This window comes from Haematobia irritans, chromosome 1 (genome assembly GCF_050003625.1).
Source record: "Haematobia irritans isolate KBUSLIRL chromosome 1, ASM5000362v1, whole genome shotgun sequence".
In the NCBI taxonomy this organism is placed as follows: domain Eukaryota; kingdom Metazoa; phylum Arthropoda; class Insecta; order Diptera; family Muscidae; genus Haematobia; species Haematobia irritans.
Genome location: NC_134397.1, coordinates 136,272,430 through 136,294,794, shown reverse-complemented (window position 1 = coordinate 136,294,794; position 22,365 = coordinate 136,272,430). Strand labels below are relative to the sequence as shown.

Here is a 22,365-nt window from a genome sequence, read left to right as displayed (position 1 = left end):
TGAGGTGGCATATTCCTTCTTTGGATAAAAAAGAGGTTTCGTGATTCTCTTACTCCGCATAAGCATGTCTCTTTACTGCCTTTTTTCATACAAATTCTATGCTCACAGCCATTAAGAGAACACCTTATTCGCCTCAATTTCATAGTGATCCACAGATTATGCTTTTTGTTTTGCTTTTTTGTACGATTACAAAAACGAAAACACGAGAAAAAATCATTCACATTCATTCATTGATGCATACGTTCATCTTCAATCATTCATTGAATGTTTTATAGAGAAATACACAAAGATGACGACAATGAAGAATAAAAGAAAATCATTGAAGAAATAAGGAATAGTTCGTCCAACAACATTGGCGACCGACAGAAAACCCCCTCAATAAATTGTTGCAGATTTTCGTTTTTGTCTTTTTTTTTTTTGATACGGATCATCGTTTCTGGTCGGCTGTTTTTGATTCTTCGTTGCTTTTTCTTATAATAAAAACGATGACGGAGAATAAGCACTCGCCTTTATTTTCATTCATATGTTCTTGTTCATCGCTATCAATATAAGGGGGGTTCGCAAAAACCAATTCAAAAAAAAAAAAAAAACAACTCAATAAAAAATCATTCTGTAATGTGAACCTTGTCCTTTGGTTTTTATACCCTGCGCCACACTGTGGAACAGGGTATTATAAGTTAGTGCATATGTTTGTAACACCCAGAAGGAGACGAGATAAACACATGGTGTCTTTGGTAATAATGCTCAGGGTGGCTCCCTGAGTCGATATAACCATGTCCGTCTGTCCGTCTGTCTGTGAACACATTTTTGTGATCAAAGTCTAGGTCGCAATTTAAGTCCAATCGCCTTCAAATTTGGCACATATTCCTTTTCTGGGTCAGAATAGAACCCTATTGGTTTTGGAAGAAATCGCTTCAGATTTAGATATAGCTCCCATATATATCTTTCGCCCGATATGCACTTATATGGACCCAGAAGCCAGAGTTTTATCCCGATTAGCTTTAAATTTTGCACTTTGCGTACAATTAGTAGTATAGCTAAGTGTACAAAATTTGATTGAAATCGGTTCAGATTTAGATATAGCTTCCATATATATCTTTCGCCCGATATGGACTAATATGGTCCTAGAAGCTAGAGTTTTGGCCCAATTTGGTTGAAATTTTGCACTAGGAGTACAATTAGAAGTGTAGTTAAAAAATCATTCTGTAATGTGAACCTTGTCCTTTGGTTTTTATACCCTGCGCCACACTGTGGAACAGGGTATTATAAGTTAGTGCATATGTTTGTAACACCCAGAAGGAGACGAGATAAACACATGGTGTCTTTGGTAATAATGCTCAGGGTGGCTCCCTGAGTCGATATAACCATGTCCGTCTGTCCGTCTGTCTGTGAACACATTTTTGTGATCAAAGTCTAGGTCGCAATTTAAGTCCAATCGCCTTCAAATTTGGCACATATTCCTTTTCTGGGTCAGAATAGAACCCTATTAGTTTTGGAAGAAATCGCTTCAGATTTAGATATAGCTCCCATATATATCTTTCGCCCGATATGCACTTATATGGACCCAGAAGCCAGAGTTTTATCCCGATTAGCTTTAAATTTTGCACTTTGCGTACAATTAGTAGTATAGCCAAGTGTACAAAATTTGATTGAAATCGGTTCAGATTTAGATATAGCTTCCATATATATCTTTCGCCCGATATGGACTAATATGGTCCTAGAAGCTAGAGTTTTGGCCCAATTTGGTTGAAATTTTGAACTAGGAGTACAATTAGAAGTGTAGTTATGTGCGCCAAATTTTATTGAAATCGGTTCAGATTTAGATATAGCTCCCATATATAGCTTTCGCCCGATTTAGACTCATATGACCACAGAGGCCAATTTTTTACTCCGATTTAGTTGAAATTTTGCACAGGGTGTTAAATTAGCTTTGTTGCTATGCGTGTCAAATTTGATTGAAATCGGTTTAGATTTAAATATAGCTCTCATATATATTTTATTCTGATTTCGACAAAAATGGTCAAAATACCAACATTTTCCTTGTAAAATCGCTTCTGCTTAGTCGAAAAGTTGTAAAACTGGCTGTAATTTTCCTTAAGTTCAAATACATATATAAATCGAGCGATAAATCATAAATAATCTTTTGCGTAGTTTCCTTAACATTGCTTCAGATTTAAATCTTACCCATATTTTTTTACAAACATTGTGTTCGACCTAGTGCATTAGCCGACTTAAATTTTGAGTCTATAGAATTTGTAGAAGTCTATCAAATTCTGTCCAGATCGAGTGATATTTAAATGTATATATTTGGGACAAAACTTTATATATAGCCCCAAACCTATTTGACGGATGTGATATGGTATCGAAAATATAGATCTACAAAGTGGTGCAGGGTATAATATAGTCGGCACCGCCCGACTTTAGACTTTCCTTTCTTGTTAGTTCTAACTTTTTGTAGCTTCAAATACTTTTCAATTTTTTATCTCAGAATGATAAAAAAACCGGGTTTTTTGAAAGTCGGGGTTAGTATTATGTTCGAGGTTCCATTATAAAATTGTTATCTTTATATAAAGGAAAATTCCTTTGAACTGAAACCATGTCGTCTTAAGAAAATCTAACATATTTATGAAGAGCATTAATTTTACACCACCTTTAGATGAAGAAATTCATAAATTAAATTTTGTTGTCCAGTATCCAGTACGCAAACCCAATTTTTAACAAGTAAGGAAAGTCTAAATTCGGGCGGAGCCAACTATATTATTCTTAAAATCATCTTCTAAATTGTAAGTTAGTCCATGCGGGATATATAGTAGACAAAAGAAAGGTCGATTAAATACGTATATATTCAGTTCTTGACCGGTATATATAGGGAAAAAATTATTACGAACCGATATGAACTTTTGTGCGGTAATTATAGAGCCAGAATTGAAATACGGCGGTCGCTTTTTATGGGGGGGACCTTATTTACAATTATGAACACGAGTCTATCAAAAATGGCCGATCTTTTACTGTTTGGTAGATTGGCAGCATTCTTGATGATTTGGAAGATTTTGTAAAATATTCCTCTCCGACTATGAAATGCTTCATAAATTTTCTATAGAAATAACAATTTGAGAAAATTTTCTACAGAAATAAAATTCTGACAAAATTTTGTATAGAAATTATATTTTGACAAAATTTCCTAAAGAATTAAAATATTGACAACATTTTCTATAGAAATAAACTTTTGACAAAATTTTCTATGGCAATAAAATTTTGGTAGATTTTTTTTTGGCTCGAGTGGCAATCGTGATTTTTCTGTGATTGGGGATCGGTTTATTTGGGGGCTATATATAATATAGATCGATACAGCGCAATTTTGGCATGGTTGTTATCGGCCATATACTAGCGAAATGTACCGAATTTCAACCGGATCGGATGAATTTTGCTCCTTCAAGTGGCTCCGGAGGTCAAATTTGGGGATCGGTTTATATAAGGGCTATATATAATTATCGACCGATATGGACCAATTCTGGCATGGTTATTAGAGACCATATACTTACACCACGTACCAAATTTCAAGCGGATGAAATTGGGTTCTCTTAGAGGCTCCGCAAGCCAGATCTGGGGATCGGTTTATATGGGGGCTATATTTAATTATGAACCAATGTGGACCAATTTTTGCATGGTTTTTAGAGACCATATACCAACACCATGTACCAAATTTCAGCTGGATCGGATGTATATCGGGAGCTATATCTAAATCAGAACAATTTTCAATCAAATTCGGCATGCGTAGTAAGAATGTTAATTCTACCCCTTATGCAAAATTTCACGTACATCCGTGTAAAACTCTCGCTTCGGGGAAAAGATATATATGGAAGCTATATCTAAATCTCAACCGATTTCTTGCAAAATCAATAGGGTTCTAGTTTGACCCAAAATACATACTTGTAGCCAGTGTTAACGTTGGGAATTTTCAAAAGGTGGAAAACATCGAAAAAAGTGGCACAATTTTTGAAAAGTGGCATAAAACGTGGCACATTCTTTTTTAACTTATACAAAAAAAATACTGTTATGAGGTCAAGTTAAAATATATTTTGCGAATTTATACAAATTGGAAAATAAATCCTGTTTCTTTCAATTTATTTACGATATCAAAATCATTTATATCATCATTGCTTTTTAAGTAATGCGGATGTAAGAATCCTCTTTTATTAAATTTCTTTGTCATTTATGTCAATTCATTATCGTGAATTTCTCCACAATTACAGCGTAAAATTTTCGAATATTAGTTTTAACTGTAATAATATCAGTTTCAGGGATGTTTTTTGGAATATTTAATTTCTTATTTGGATTCGTGACTTATATATATATTTTCGTAATTTCTTTAATATACAAATAATTTTTATAGTCGATATCTGCTAAATCACTAATTGCAATATAACACTTTGTTTTACAAAATTTATGTATATTAGCCCGTCGCGGGTTCGATTCCTGCTTCGACCGAACACCAAAAAGTTTTTCAGCGGTGGATTATCCCACCTTAGTAATGCTGGTGACTTTTCTGAGGGTTTCAAAGCTTCTCTAAGTGGTTTCACAGCAATGTGGAACGCCGTTAGGACTCGGCTATAAAAAGGAGGTGCTTTGTCATTGAGCTTAACATGGAATCGGGCAGGACTCAGTGATAAGAGAGAAGTTCACCATTGTGGTATCACAATGGACTGAATAGTCTAAGTGAACCTGATACATCGGGCTGCCACCTAACCTATGTATATTTTTTGTAAAGTATTTTAAATAACAATGTAGGCGGGTTCGCTTTGAATTTTTTTTTACACCCAGAAAAAGTGACCCCTTCTTTAAGTTAAAATGAACTCATTGTGAAGAAAGTTGAACTTCGTATAGCGCCAAAGACATATTTATTTGTTTTAACGATGTGACTTTCGTAGAAATTAGGAATAATGCATTCCATATATTAGTTAACATTTTCCTATATTTATATACCACTATACTACAGAATGAAAAAATTTAACTAATTTGAATTCATATATGGAATGATTTTATTGAAATTTTTTCATTCATTTCGACAAATCTTACACATTTGTGGTAAAACTTTTACTTCATAATTAGAACTGCTTACCTTCGTTTTTAAATACAATTTTATTTATTTCTATAAGCAATTTTATCTTCAATAAAAGACATGTTTTATTAATATATTGAATATATTTATTAAGAATCAACAGCATCGAATCTCTTTGAAATATTAGTTTATTATTCCACTATTTCCAATTTCCGTGTGATATTATGAACTGTAAAACGCACTTTTTCTTCTTCTTGTACTTTTCACTTTTAATAAGTTGCTGCCTAACGATTTTGTCCTCCTTTTACAATTTCAATACCTACAAATATACACTGAAAAAACAGTGAACCCACCAGGAAGAAAACTTTCGGTTAATTTTAGAAAATTGTGAATATTTGTAGACAAATTTAACTAAACAGTATTACAAACGTTGGCATCACGCCGATGTCATAAAAATAAGTAAATATTTTTCGACAAATTCAAGAAAATTTATTATACATAACTAAGTTTTTTCACTTGTTAAAGAAAATTTTGTAGTTTGAAGGAAAAACTTGGAGTTCAAAATTGCAAGAATGTCTTTAGTGACATACGAAGTTCATGATGGACGCCTTTTTGGTAAAATTTACAAATTTAAAGAAATTCTGAACTATATTGTGGAAGACACGAATTTAGTTAATCTTTATGCTTCATTTGAGTATATTTTTTTCCTCGGTTTTCGTTAATTTAACTAACGTAAACAAAAAATTATTAGAGTACAGGAAACTTTCTCCAAACATAATATTTCTATGAACTAAAATAAAGTTAAATTGGCTTTAGTGAAATAGAGAGTTCACTTTTTTTGAGTGTAAAAAATCATAAAACATTTTTGTTGCAAAAGGTTAGCGTCACTGAATATTACCTGATAATTGAAGATTCCAAAATGAAGATAAATGAAAGGGTTGTTATTCTGCTGGTGTTTTCTTTCTTTATACACTATCACGAACATTGATAGATTTATTTAAAAAAACGAAAATTTTTCTCACTAATTTAAAATAACAAATATTTTATATATTTTATTTGTTATTTATTATATTATTTTACCATATTATTTTTTAACAATCTCTCCGTATACCAAAACAACGCGATTCCAACTAAAAAAACAACCGACGCGCAAATATATCGATTACACCCACGCGCAAACACATCGATTACGATGACAGGTATCGATTACAGGTAGACAATAGAAATTTAGGAAAATTTCCTATATGCTAACAAGTGTGTTTCCTTAAGTTTTGAAAGGATTGCATACTTCTTAGTACGAATGAACTAAAATATTTTTCTATGCCAAGTGTTGTTCGTATGTATGAAAAACTTTCTATTACAAAGGAAGTCGCAATTATCATTTTATAAGAAATTTTACTAATTTGGAGGAAACTTGGTTTTAGTTCGGTTTTTGTTTATTTTTACGAATGCTTTGTTATCGGCGAATAAAATTTTCTTTTTCAGTAGTAAATTCTTATACCCAGCGAAGAAAATGGTATGAGTAAAATTCCATGCCTTATTCTAGTTAATGAACTATTCCTAACTGCTTACAGTTTAGGATTTTTTTACTGAAACGAGTAAATTTTATTATTTTTCACAAAAATTTACCTTAATGGAAATAAAATGGATAAACTATATTGATGAAAATTTTTTCCTTTAGTTTCGAAGGCACTTTTTTCTGGGTGTATGTATTCATACATTTGAGAATATAAACTAAAAAATTAAGATAAATTTCGTTGATATTCGATAGTGCATTTTGAATTCTTTATACTTTCTCTAATTTCTTGCGACATTTTTCTTCCAGCTTCTTTCTAATGCAATAATGCTACAATACTGCCCACTGTTCTAGCATTTAGTTTCAGGATTATAGTCTGTCGAACTGGAACAATCAGTCTCAAAGAGAGATTGCAATTTTTTTTAACGGAGGTCTCATGGAATTCGTCATCAATTATTTGCAATACACACCTTAAAAATTTTCATAATTATCATAGAAAAGTATTTAATGCCACCAAATTTTAATTTTTTTATTTATTCTTAAACATTAAAAATAGATTGTTTAAGTTATAATACTACAACTAGTCTATTTACAAAGGGACTAACTAGTAGTTTTTTAATATTGATATGAAAATTTACAGAGTTAAAGTATCATATTGTGCCTTGTTGATTGAATCGAAATTTCAAATCAAGTGGTTTATATCTCTGAAGTCTTATTGGACTAAAACTGCGACTTAGACTTTGATTACAAAAATGTGTTCATAGACAGACGGACATGGCTTGATCAACTCAGAGACCACCCTGACCATTATTGCCAAAGACACTATGTGTTTATCTCGTCTCCTCTTGGGAGGATATGCTGTTCTACAGTATGGTGCAGGATATAAAAAGAATGGCGTCATAAATGTATCCTTATTTTAATTCCTCTCTTCTTTGGCTCGGAATAAATACCTAACTTTTTCATATGCGTAAACTTTTTTTATAAGTGTCAACCTTGGGAAAACTAATTTGATTGATAAGTTGACACTTTTCCAAAATGTTTGTACTTTTGTATACGAACCACCCTCTTACGATGCTCACTTCTACTCAGTTGAAGTTAAATTCACAACTCTCTAAATTCCAAAAAAAACCCATATTTGCGAATTAAGTTCAATGAAATCCAAATTTTTATCAATTATTATTAAATCACACCCTTTTTTGCTCGTATAAAAAAACACCCTCCCTAATAAGCATATATGGCTGTGTGCGTGTACATATTTGCATGATTGCAGATGAATTTGGTGGGGAATTTTTGTACGATTGAGCATTTGTAGCCATCACTATTCCCTTTATAGAACCCCCACTGAAGGAAAAATTTGTAGCGTTCGTCATCTCGGTTCCCTCGTATAAACTCGCAAATCTCTCGTATAACTGTTGGATTCTCTTGGATTTTGAATTGGGGTTGGGGGTATGGGATACATACCTTAATGCTTTGTTTTTGTTGTTGTTTCATTTTATTAAGATTTGTTTTTATAGTTTCGCATATCTTATTGTGTATTATCTGTTGTTGTTGTTGTTGTTCTGATCTCTTGATTTTTTGTCATTTGATTCATTCATCGGACAACCATCATCAACACACATAGAGTCAATGTTTATTATTGTTGTTGTTTTCTTTGCCCTTAAATGTTTTTATTCTCTTCTTAAGCTGTATTCGTATTACTTTTTATCCTTTTTGTATCAAATGAAACAAAAAGAGGGAAATATAAGAAGAACTTACAAGCAATAAAAGAGGAATACAGGAAGGAAACAAAAAAAGTTGACTTTTTTATACGTCTACCAATCGATCACTTTAGGTTTTTTTATTATTATTTGTGTTTGAGGAAAGAGAGAGAGAGAGAGAGAGAGAGGTATGGATGTAATTAGGCTGGTCTGACTAAATGAATGGACCATGTAAGTTAATAAAGCCTATATTTCAACTTACCATAAGAAGATAATTTTAGAGAGGATCGTGTATAAATATTCAAATCAAAATGTTTTAGAAGAATTAGAAAGTTTTTGTTTTTTGAAAAATCGACTTCAAGAGAGCGAATATTTTGAAGAATCGGGGATTTAATTTTCAACATACACACCAGGAAGGAAAATATTGGCTAATTTAAGAAAATTCAGTTTGATTTAGAAACGCAGATGTGACACCGATTTCACAAAAATAAGTAAATATTTTTCGATAAATTAAAAAAAAAAAAAAAAACAAGTATATACAGCAGTAAGTTCGGCCGGGCCGAATCTTAAACACCCACCACCATGAATCAAATATTAGGGTATCCTTTGAAATTTCAGAGGGTTTGAGGACAGATCAAGCAGAGCAGTTCAACCAGTACACTTCACGAAGATAAATTTAAAGATTTTACCTATGAAGACTATATCAGATTCTGGATTTATAAGAACCATTTTTGTTTGAGTTTTAAAGGAATCATTAACATCTCCTGTAAATGTGCAAGAAAATTATAAAATAACGACTTGATTTGAAATCTTAAATCTGTAGATTTTCACCCGAGAAGTAAAATCTGGAAATTTTACATTGAGTTTCAAGCAGTTTTCATGATCAGTGCGCCTTCTATACTTTCAAGAAGTGAAATCGGTCTATATGGAGGCATTACCAAATGGACCGATAAAAACTAAATCCTTAAATACCAGAATATTTACAATTTCAGGCAAATCGGATAAAAACTACGGTTTCTAGAAACCTAAGGAGTTAAATCGGGAAATCGTTCTTATGGGGGCTATACTAAAATACGGACCGATACTCACCGTTTTCGCCACACCTCTTTATGGTCCTAAAATACCTCTAGATTTCCAATTTCAGGCAAATTGGATAAAAACTACGGTTTCTATAAGACCAAGAAGTAAAATCGGGAGATCGGTCTATATGTGGGCTATACCAAAACATGGACCGATACTCACCATTTTTGACACACCTCTTTATGGTCATAAAATACCTCTAGATTTAAAATTTCAGGCAAATTGGATAAAAACTACGATTTCTATAAGCCCAAGACCCCAAATCGGGAGGTCGGTTTATATGGGGACTATATCAAAACCTTGACCGATATAGCCCATCTTCGAACTTGACCTGCCTGAAGACAAAAGACGAGTTTGTGCAAAATTTCAGCACGATTGCTTCATTATTGAAGACTGTAGCGTGATTACAACAGACAGACAGACGGACATGGTCATATCGTCTTAGAATATCTCCCTGATCAAGAATATATATCATTTATATAGTCGGAAATCGATATTTCGATGTGCTACAAACGGAATGACAAACTTATTATACCCCCATCACCATTCTATGGTGGTGGGTATAAAAATATCAGACAAAATTTTCACTTGTTAAAGAAAATTTCGAAGTTTGAAAGGATTGGAGATAAAAATTGCAACAATGGCTTTAGTACCATACGAAGTTCTTGGTGGGCCCATTATTGGTCAAATTTATAATTTTTAAGAAATTATGAACTACTTTGTGAACTATTTGAAGACACGAGTTTAGTAAATCTGTATGCTTCATTCGTGTGTAATTTTTCCTCGTTTTTTTAGTTAATTTATCTAAGTTACACAAATAATTATTATAGTCAAGAAAACTTTCTTAAAACATAATAAATTCCTTAAATTAATATAAAATTAAATTTGCATTAGTGCCATACAAGATTCACTTTTTTTTTTGAGTGTAGACTCAATACACCTGGTTTAGCGAAAGTCCAACTTAAAAGACGTTTTCTTGCAACTCCGAGGCGGCCGTGACCTAAACATTACCCAGCAAGGACATTTCTTTGGAGAGAAGGTGCACCATTTCATAGCACCAGAATATGATGTTTGGGCACCATCCAAAAATAAAATTTTGCTCTAGGAGGTCATTGTATTCCGGGTGCATGGACTAGATGTGGACCACACCTTGTGAACGGTGGAAAACGTGGATAATCGCCTCTCCGGTCGATTCAACAGTATTTGCCTTCTTCGAAGCACGATCGCCGGATGCAGCTTCGACCCTTGATTGATCTCCGTAATGCACCAGTGAATCCATGTTTCTTCGACTGTCACGTAACGAAATTCAGAAACTTGCTCTGACAAATTTCTTATGGCCAAAATCTCATACAAAATACGTTCCTTTGAAACGTCTACTATCTCAGCAATCTTAATAGGTCGTGTGCCAATGCGTAATCATGGATTTTTGTTACTATTGTCATGAGACTACGTTGAAGCTCTTTCCAACGGTAACCTACGAAAGAGTCGAAAATGTACTCTTCAAAACGGGTCGACTAGGAACATGTAACGAGATCACAAAACGGCTTTTCCCAATCGTCCCAAAATGGACTTTTCCAATTTATTATTGGGTGGGCTTTTTGATTTTGGTCTATATACATTGTGTCTATATACGATTCCGCGTCATTCTTTGAGTCTACATTAGAGGTGTGCACGTGAGTAATAGTTTACTCACGCACACTCACGACTGAAAAATCATACTCACGCACGATATTTTTTGGTAGGACTCACGCACACTCACGCTGTTGTCATGAGCGTGACTCACGCACGAATCACGAGAAATTTCCGTGAGTCACAACAATTTCGTGTCACGTGCACACCTCTAGTCTATATCCTACCGTTACGTACTACAAATGAAGCTGATGCTAGTTATTTTAGACTATTCAGTCCATTGTGATACCAGAACGATTGGTGGGTGAACTTCTCTCTTGACAATGAGTGTATTGCCCGTTTCTCAACGTCCATCGCTCAATGACAAGGACCTGCTTTTAAACGAAGGTTTGAAGTTGAGAAAGTTGATGTGATGAAAAATGCGACCACAGGAAGTTGAAGTGTCCAACTGAGGGGTTACTGAGTGTACGAGTTTAGTATGTTCGATAAAGAATCGATATAATTAGGGTGGGATTTGATAAAAATGCATCCCCATGAAGCTTAAGAGTCAAATGTGGGTATCGATTTGTATGAGGACCGTTATGGATCAATTTTTTAGTGCTTTCTAAAATCAGAATAACGAATTCATTCCTTGGACATTCATCGACCAAATCTGGGTATCGGTCTTTATGAGGGCTATATCTAGGTAGGTCATATATGAAGAATTTTGTTGTTGTGGGTCTTACGTTGCGGCTAAAATCTTCAAGCGGCAGATAAAGCCATCCAGCGTTACCGTTGTGCCACTTTAGTGGCAAATTTGCCACTTTTCTTGGGCGGTGCCACTTTTGCGCCACTTTTTGTTTGTGCCACTAAATGTGATACTTTTTACGATTTTGTGTCACTTTTCCAATAATTCGTGCCACTTTTTCAAAAGTTTAAATATTATGGGTAGTTATCACCATAGATGTGTTATTAAGAAAATTTAATATTGTGCACCAACAGCCTTCGCTCATTAATTCTTATTACGTGAACAGTTACGATTCAACTTATTTGGTAAACCGTACTTTGAATATGCCAAATTTATTGTGGCATGAAATATCAGGATAAATATGAAAATGTTTAAGGTTTGTATTGCGACCGCAGGAAATAATTGATGATGGATCCCATAAGGACCCAGTTAGAAAAAATCGCAATCGCCCTTTGAGACAGATTGTTCCCATTCGACTATATTCCTCAAAATAAATGCTGGAACAGTGGACAGTATTGAAGCATTACCTCACTAGAGAAAAGATGGAAGAAAAGTGTCCTAAGAAATTAGAAAAAGTATATGTTAAAAATCCAAAATGCACTTTCAAATACCAAAGATTTATCTTAAATTTTTAGTTTATATTATCAAAAGTATGAATACCGTTAACAAAACATTCCAAAGCGAATCCTCCTACGTGAGTACTATGTTCGGTTTTCGAGTTGAAAATCACTTTATTTTCGCGATTACTCTTCCTGAAATAATCAAAATTATAAATGATTGAGTTATTGAGTTAATTTATCTGCTTTATATTGAACTGTTTTAGTAAAGTAACCGCGAAAATTTCAACTCGAAAATCGAACATAGTGCTTACCTTAAATTGTTTATTAATTATATTAATTTAATATATTAATATTATATTAATTAATATTAATTAATTAATTTTGTAAGAAACTTTGTAAAAACGTGATTTAGTAGATATCGACTATAAAAATTCTTTGTATATTAAAAACATTAAAACAATATAGATAGGTCATAAAACGACATCACAATCCGAAAGTTGTAAACAAATTTTACCATGAATTGACATAAATGGCAAACAACTGAAGAAAAGGGGGTTCCGCATTACTTAAAAACCAATGATGATATAAATTATTTTGATATCGTAAATAAATTTAAAGATATAATTGAAAGGCCTGATTATTTTATAGACGCTTAAAAAATAATTTTAAATAGGATCTGTTCACCAATTTTTATGAATTCGCAAAATATATTTTAACTTGACCTCATAGCAGTATTTATTTCTTAAGTTTTTTTTTGTATAAGTTAATAAAAAGAATGTGCCACTTTTCAAAAATAATTGTGCCCCTTTTTTCGTCGTTTGCCACTTTTTGTGCCACTTTTTGAAAATTCCCAACGGTAACGCTGAAGCCATCACACGCTGTACGATAGTGGCTGCGCGGTATTTTGGATTTGAGATGATCAACACTTTAATATTTTTTAGTGCCAACCTTTCTTTCAAAAATACCCCAAGCCCAACAATCCAACGGATTGAGGTCCGAAGATTTTGTATGGTAGAAATGAAGCGAGGAACCTTCTTTTTAAGACATTCTTGGTTGACGCGTGCTGAGTGCGGTGAATACCATGAATACGAGCAGGTGTGACCCTCGGAGGTTAGGGCGGCCCACATCATTACCATGGGCGGCTCTTGATTTCTGGTAGCCAATCGAAGATGTACATTTCCAGCTGACCTCTTTGCAAAGTAATGCCGATCACAATCGGCTCTAAATGGTGGTTAAAATTTCAAGGACCGATGTTGATTTTGAATAAAACACAAACTATTTAGGAAATTATTGTAATTTTATTTTATTATGATATATTGGTATTACTCTATTATGTATGGAACAAAATATCGGCCAAATGGGCGCCGCGACCTCGGTGGCACACCTTCATCCGATGGTCCAAATTTTCGATGACGCTGAGGCATAATGGAGGTTCTATGCCGAATTATCTCATCCTTTAGCTCTTGAATTGTAGCTGGCTTATCGACGTACACCTTTTCTTTCAAATACCCCAAAGAAAAAAGTCCAACGGTGTCAAATCACACGATCTTGGCGGCCAATTGACATCGCCATTACGTGAAATAACACGGCCATTGAATTTGTTGCGCAAAAGAGTCATTGTTTCGTTAGTTGTGTGCACCGTCCTGCTGAAACCACATATCGTCCACATCCATATCTTCCAATTCGGACCATAAAAAGTTCGTTATTATCCCACGATAGCGAACACCATTCACAGTAACTGCCTGACCGGCCTCATTTTGGAAAAAATACGGCCCGATGATACCGCCAGCCCATAAACCGCACCAAACAGTCACTCTTTGTGGGTGCATTGGTTTTTCGACAATCACTCTTGGATTCTCATTCGCCCAAATGCGGCAATTCTGTTTATTGACGAATCCACTGAGGTGAAAATGTGCCTCATCACTGAAGATGATTTTCTTCGAAAATTGAGCATCCACTGTTGCCATTTCTTGGAACCATTTAACACGTTGTTGGATTGTGTATCTCTCCGTGGTTCAAATTGAGTAAGTCTGAAATAGAGAAATGTCAAATAAAATTGGGAAAAAAACTTGGCGTTTAGGTGTGGTTCACATTCATTTGAATGGCTTCTCATCAGAGAAAACCAAGCTGACTTCTGTTGTGTCTCTCCAGCCTAACTTAATGCATTGGTGAGTTCTTGCACTTTCTGAAACCTCAGAGGCTTTAGTCCAAACTTTACAATATGTGCTGCAACTGTTCTACCGATATGTTCAGCTCACGACAAGTTTTCATCCACTACTGTGTAGACTTCGATGAAATCTGGACATTAATTTTCCGATCATTTCGGGTGTTTTTACCGTTAGTTTTCGTCCACATTTTGGACGCGATGTAATACTGTCAGTATCACGGTAACGAGCAATGGTACGAGTAACAAAGATTTATTCATATTTAAATGCTAGAGAGCTCTAACGATAGCCACTTGTTGTTTTCCAGCCAATTCCATCACGATTACCTTTATATCTGAATGCAATAGATACAAATGTTTTTGTAAGATTGCAAACAATAAAATGAACTGTTATTGAAATAAAGCTGTCAGCTGCGAAGACGAGCAATCGGACTTTTTTAGGGTGCCTAAACCACTGTGCGAACATGTGCTGCAAATATGACTCGCATCGCTCGCTCTAAAGGACAGAAGGATTTGGTCAAAACAATAAAATTCTTGCAATGTGTTTCTTCTTATGATCTAAACTTTGCTTTGTCCTATAATAATGGGGGGAATATTATTCCCTCATTCTTGAGTGCTCTTCAATACAGGCTAAAAACATGTCTTTGTATTGGTATGGTGCGTTGCCGCAAGTGGTTTCTTTGGCTGTGTTTTTTATTTCGATTTCATTTCAAATCTTTTTTTTCGCCCCAAAAACCGGCTTTTGTTATAGCTGAACTGCTGCCGCTAAAGATGTTATATTTGTTGCTCTTAATGTCTTTAGCAACTTCTTAACCTAGGGCTAAACATTTCAAAATGTTTTTTTTTCAGTTTTTTTTACGTTACCCATTCTCAACGAGCCGGCGTTGATGTTTTGGGTCTGGCTGCCTGCCTGCCTGCCTGCCTTCGTCAACATATTCAGTGAATGAATGAAAGAGTGGTGACTATGCTAGGGAATCAAGCAAAGGAGAAGAGAGTACCATATGTGTGAGAGTATATGTATGAGTGTTGGGGCTGCACCACGTACCAAAATGTGGAGATCAAAACTTGTATCGTGGATGGCATAGCAATAGGGGCCTGTGATTTAATAATTGCCACAATCCTAACTCTCGGCTCCACCAAAAAAACAAAAATTGCCTGGAGCATTCCATGTAGCACCAACAGTACTTGGTGGTTGTGCATCTGGTGGTTGCTATTGACCGTGGGCGCGTTTAAATCTGAATAATGAATGTCTGTCTGAGCATAGACCAAAAGCCAAACCAACCATACAACTTGTTTGTCTTCATATCTATTCTGGCTTCGTTTAGATGAATGAATGGTCTGTATGGGCTTGAGCTAAAGTCTCAAATTTATGTATGCATTTGGTGCTCTAAACTCCCCATTCATTTCTACTCCACTCCATACACCTCCTCTGCTCTCTAGACATCCACTTTCTAACTTACATTGGGTTGTTATCGAAAAATTTCGATCACATCATTCATTCATGTTTGATGGGCCTTCCAATTGAATGTACCATACACCCAGGCACACATGCATACACAGTTCTAAAAAGCCATGGCAAGCTAAAAAAATAAAAAAAAACTGGTTGTGTAAGCTGTTACTACACTCCATTCAATCATAAACCTTGCAAAGGACAGGCTACAATTCTTGTATTTTGGCGAGCTCCACATAATCGCAGCATCCGAGTTTAGGTGGTTTTGCGGTTGAAATGTGGATGTGCAACACTTGTATTTCCCCCCATTTACCATTACCATGCTTCTCCACTCGAAATCCACGCAAAAGACACGCTCGCACTCACATGTATATTAATAGTAGGGAGCCTACTTACTAAGCCTCCGTAGGTTTCAATTTTATTCTTTTTATTTACTCCTTACAATGTCCCTCTCTAGTTGTCTCTCTCTCTCTCTCTCTCTTCTATCACGAATAATACTCAATTGTCAAATGAATCGATTGTTTTATACTCCCGTACTATTCCCTATTAACAGTGCTCTCACATTTTAACAGAGGGTACGATATTTTATTGTTGTTTCTATAGTGTGCACTATGGGGCGGATTTGCAATTTCGTATAGGAATCAGAATAATAAACAACATATGTTATATATAAATTGGAAAAAAAATATTTTCGTTGGTTTCAGTTTCAGCAAAATTTTAAATTAAAAGTGCAAAAATAAAGGGTGATACGATCAAAATTTGGTCAATATAAACTTGACGTATTTCTTTCAATTTTGCATTTAAAAACCCTGAACACCCCTCATTTTGAAGGTGTGTGTGTGTAGAATGTTGCTCCTATTTTGATTTTGGAATTCAGTCTTCAGTTGTCAAAATGCCGTCCAAGCAAGAAGAGCAGCGTATCAAAATTTTGCTCGCGCATCGCGAAAATCCGAGCTACTCGCATGCAAAGCTGGCAAAATCGCTAAAAGTTGCCAAATCGACCGTTACAAATGTAATTAAAGTGTTTGGAGAACGTTTGTCGACAGCCAGGAAGTCTGGATCGGGGGGAAATCGAAAACCGGAAGCCGCTGAGACGACAAAGGGAGTTGCCGGTAGTTTCAAGCGAAACCCTAACCTCTCTCTCTGAGATGCCGCAAATAAGCTGAGTGTATAGTCTACAACCGTGCATCGAGCCAAAAAACGAGCCGGACTATCGACTTACAAGAAGGTAGTGACTCCAAATCGCGATGATAAAGAAAATACGACGGCCAAAGCGCGATCCCGGAGGCTGTACACGACGATGCTGACGAAGTTTGACTAGGTGGTAATGGACGACGAAACCTACGTCAAAGCCGACTACAAGCAGCTTCCGGGACAGGAGTTTTATACGGCAAAAGGAAGGGGAAAGGTAGCAGATATTTTCAAGCACATAAACCTGTCAAAGTTCGCAAAGAAATATCTGGTTTGGCAAGCCATCTGTACCTGTGGCTTGAAAAGCAGCATTTTCATAGCTTCCGGGACTGTCAACCAAGAAATTTACGTGAAAAAGTGTTTGAATAAACGTCTGCTGCTTTTCCTCAAGAAACACGGTTGTTCCGTACTGTTTTGGCCGGATTTGGCATCGTGTCATTACGGTAAAAAGGCCATGGAGTGGTACGCCGCCAACAACGTGCAGGTGGTTCCCAAGGACAAGAACCCTCCCAACACGCCAGAGCTCCGCCCAATTGAGAAATACTGGGCTATTGTCAAGCGGAACCTAAAGAAGACCAAAAAAACTGCTAAGGACGAGCAGGAGTTCAAGGCAAACTGGCTTTCTGCGGCGAAGAAGGTGGACAAGGTGGCTGTACAAAATCTGATGGCAGGTGTCAAGCGTGAGGCCCGGCAATTCGGATTTGGAAAAGCGAAAGCCTAACTGAATATTTTTCCTGAATTTTATACTAATTGAACTTGAAAAAGAAATTTAATTTGATTTTTTTAAATAAACGATTTCACCGATTTACACGCGTTTTTCCTTGACCAAATTTTGACCGTATCACCCTTTATACATTAAAACAGATATTTTATGAAATTTTATCAAAAATTTCAAGAAATTAATTGAGTAAAATTTTTTGATTATGAATTTTTCGATTGTGAAGAAATTAAGTATTTCGCAATATTGAGGTGTGCTTTTGGGCGAAATAAAATATCAAAAGAACAGAAAAAAAACTTCGATGTCCGTTCAGAAAAAGGGCAAACATTTTTATGAAGGTTGTCTTTTATATTTCGGTATTAGAGAATCAAAACAGATACTAATCATTGAAAATCGTTTTATTGTTTTTAAAAATATTTCCCACTAAGATCTATGCACTTTTGCATACGTTTTAATCAATTATCGAAGCACTTGTACCAATCTGATTGAGGTATCTCCAAAATAGTCAATCTGAACGTTTCAACCGCTTCTTTAAGTGTCGAAAAACTTTGACCTCTCATTTTATTTTTTACGTACGGAAATAAAAAGAAGTCATTCGGTGCCATGCCAAGACTATACCCTGAGTGTTCAAAAAAATTCAGTAGTTTGAGCCGATATGTAAGAGCTTGCATTGTTGTGGTAAAGAGTAATCTGTTTTCGGCGGTTGGATTTCCTGTTTTCTTGGAAGACAAGTGGCAAACAAATGACTGTGTACCACTCAGGATTAACCATTCTAGTGGTATGATTGCGTTATGTACAATTTTTCGCAATCATTTGTGATCATTTGCTTGGAAGTTTTTCGTGAGCGAGCAACTTTTGTTTAATTTGGGCCATATTGAAACACCCATGGTTAGGTTAGGTTAGGTTAGGTTAGGTGGCAGCCCTATGTATCAGGCTCACTTAGACTATTCAGTCCATTGTGATACCACATTGGTGAACTTCTCTCTTATCACTGAGTGCTGCCCGATTCCATGTTAAGCTCAATGACAAGTCGACTGCTGCGTTTCACATTACGGTGAAACCACTTAGAGAAGCATTTCTACCCTCTCAGGATAATCCAGCACTGAAAAAATTTTTGTACTAAGGATGTATTTATGATGGAATTCTCTTATAAATTGTCCTTGGTCTGCGGCCGCAATTTTTGTCTACACAGATCTTTAATACCGTCTTTAGGCAGCGGTGCCAACTCTGACGATTTTTCGTCATTTTGACGATTTTTGATGGTAAATTTTGTCTTTGACGATTTGACGACGATTTTAAACAACGTAATTATGAGTTGACGATTTTTTTAAATGCTCGACACAAGTGTTTCTTTTTAACGTTTTTTATGACGATTTGACGATTTTTCAAAGTGATGTAGTTATAAGTTGACGAATTTCATAAGGTGTAATGTAAAAAAGCTTTTTTAATCTCAAAATATGACAATTTATATGTAGTTTGCTCCCAACCGTCTCCAATGTAGAAAGAAATTTCAAAGCAATCAATATAAATAAACCTAAAATGCGGAATTCCTTTGAAACTTAAACATTGCAAGGTATTCTTTTGTCTTGGTTTAGTTAAATTCACTTTATTCATTTATTCATTACCGATAATAGAAATAAAAAAAAATTATACACGAGCAAGTAATAAGGAAATTCGCTTGGAGAATAGGAAATTTTTCTATTAAGAAAATTTTGTTAAACAATGTAGTACATGTAGTCATAATCAGAAATATTACTTTTAATTAATTAAAAATTTAATTTAATTAATCTTCGTTTAAAAAACTGGAAACTAGATGACTTAATTAGAGGGTTAAACGGAATTATTAATGTTTTTTAATAAAACTTTTAATTTGTTCCTTTTTCAGCATTTTCCAGGTCCGCCCTTAATCGAAAGCTGTATGCTCCTAAAATTCGCTTACGCCTTACACAAAATGCAGGACATTCACACAGGACGTGTTTAATTCATTATTTTTCTTCTGTATCATGACAGCTCATGCAGGTGTCATTATACATCATGCCAATAGTTTTTGCAAACTCGCCTATCAGGCAGCGACCTGTTACAGCAGATATGATGAGTGATATCTGACGTCGTGAAAATACTAATATATCTAGTGCGCGGTTTAAGTTTAGATGGGGCCAAATTAGCTTGGCTTACAACCCTTGCAATTCTCCCATCGACTATTCACCATCATAACAACCCTTTCACGCAATATGAGCTTGCAGCTAGCCAGAGGCATACCAAATGATTCTAGTTCCCCTGGAATGTGTAAGGTAGTTCCTATCCTTGCTAAGTCATCCACTTCGCAGTTCCCTGGTACACACAAACAATTTTTTTCTGATTCAATCACCAAATTAATTGATCCAATTAATTTTTTAATTGAAATGTCTTCAATCACGAAAATGATAGTATCAATCATAGTTTTAATTGGGCATAGAAAAAATTCTTGATTAAAAAATTAATTGATTTTTTCAGCAAATTTCAATTATTTTTTATTTGATTCAATTAAAAATTTAATTGATGTTGATTGCAAAACTCAATTAATTTATTAATTAAAAAAGGTAAATATTTTTAATTACTCTCTGAATTGGCTTAGAGTTTTTATTTGGATTAACAAATGATTGTTTGAAATACATTTTTAATTAAAAATTTTAAAAAAATCAGCACTTTTTTAACTGAATTAGTCTTCAGAATTTGATTAAAAAAATAATTGTATCAATTAATTTTTTAATTAAAAATTTTAAAATTTTCAATCATTGATTTAATTAACTTAATGTTTTTATCATGATTAAAAAGTTAATTGTATCAATTAATTTATTAATTGAAAAAATGTTCAACTTCAATTAACATTTTAATTGGAAATATTTTGGTGATATTTTTTTCTGTGTATGTTCCTGTAGCCAGGCACCCATATTATACTCTCATTGAGAGATTTCCCAGGGGTTTGTGTGCTCCACGCCGCACTGTTGGGAATTAAAGTTTCAAACTTTTTGTCGAAAAGCAGTTTCGCCAGAGAGTAATCCACTACGTTTGGAACATCTGACATTACTTTGAGAACCGAACTGTGACCGTGCGTTTATTTCGACGACAGCGATAGCTCACGCAACCGTACAACCGTTGCGGCTACTGACTGTTTGACTAATATGTCTAAAGCTAATAGATGCAGCAGGACATTAAGGGAATCTGAATGCGTCTGACATACACAAGCTCGCCATTCGCTGAACTTTATCTAAACTTGTCGAGTGTTGAAGTGCCGACCACCAGACCACAACACCATATACGAGGGCAGTTCGGAAACTTCTTTGCCTATCCCAAAAAGCGCGGTATAAACAGAAAAAAGTTAAGTGTTTTGTAAACTTCCATCTCTGTTATGAACACATGTTAAATTTTGTTTCGATCTGGAAACTCCTTCATATAGAATAGGTGTTCAAAAAAGACGCATCCTCAATTTTTTACAATGGAAAAATTAGAAATGCGTGCTGTCATTAAATATTTACATAAAAAAGGTTTATCGGGACAAGAAATTCATAATGATATGGTGAATGTGTTAGGTGAAAGTGCTCCTTCATATGCAACAGTAAAAAATTGGGTTGCTGAATTTAAATGTGGTCGTACAAGCATTGAAGATGAAACACGTAGTGGACGTCCAAAAACAGCAACAACAACAGAAATTGTAGCCAAAGTGCATGATATGGTATTATGTTAAATGATCGACGAATAAAAGTGCGTGAAAATGCTAATATCGTGGACATCTCAAATGATCGAGTCCATTTAATTTTGCATGAAGAACTACATATGAAAAAGCTTTCTGCAAGATGGGTGCCGCATTTGTTAACAGTCGATCAAAAACGTATAAGATTGGACATTTCTCAAGCTTGTTTGGATCGTTTTAAGCGAAATAAAATGGATTTTGAGCGTCGTTTCATAACTATTGATGAGACATGGATCCACCACTATGTTAGGTTAGGTTAGGTATAGTGGCAGGCCGATGCATCAGGCTCACTTAGACTATTCAGTCCATTGTGGTACCACATTGGTGAACTTCTCTCTTATCACTGAGTGCTGCCCGATCCCATGTTAAGCTCAATGACAAGGGACCTCCTTTTTATAGCCGAGCCGAACGGCGTTCCACATTGCAGTGAAACCACTTAGAGAAGCTTTGAAACCCTCAGAAATGTCACCAGGGTGGGATAATCCACCGCTGAAAAACTTGCACCACGGTGGCTCCCACCACTATACTCCAGAGACAAAAGAACAATCCAAACAATGGACTGAAGCTGGAGGAAGTGCCCCAAAGAAGGCAAAAACAATTCAATCGCAAAAACAATTTAAATCTGAACCGATTTCAATAAAATTTGACACACTTGACTACACTACTAATTCTACTCCCTGTGCAAAATTTCAACCAAATTGGGGTAAAACACTGGCTTCTGGGACCGTATTAGTCCATATCGGGCGAAAGATATATATGGGAGCTATATCTAAATCTGAACCGATTTCTTCCAAAATCAATAGGGATCTATTCTGAGCCAAAACACATGCTTGTGCCAAATTTG

General features: G+C 35.1%; 2 protein-coding genes across 2 annotated transcripts in view; one reads left to right on the top strand and one right to left on the bottom strand.

The window, feature by feature from the left end:
- Nagk (N-acetylglucosamine kinase) overlaps positions 1-6,707 on the bottom strand; it is a 225,954-nt gene extending 219,247 nt beyond the window's left edge. Inside the window, exon 1 of the mRNA XM_075291732.1 lies at positions 6,689-6,707. The gene's annotated coding sequence lies outside the window, so the exon portion shown is untranslated. The remainder of the gene's footprint in view (positions 1-6,688) is intronic.
- Positions 1-22,365, top strand: part of pnt (ETS transcription factor pointed) — a 594,656-nt gene that overhangs the window by 147,616 nt on the left and 424,675 nt on the right. The gene's annotated exons all lie outside the window — the stretch shown is intronic.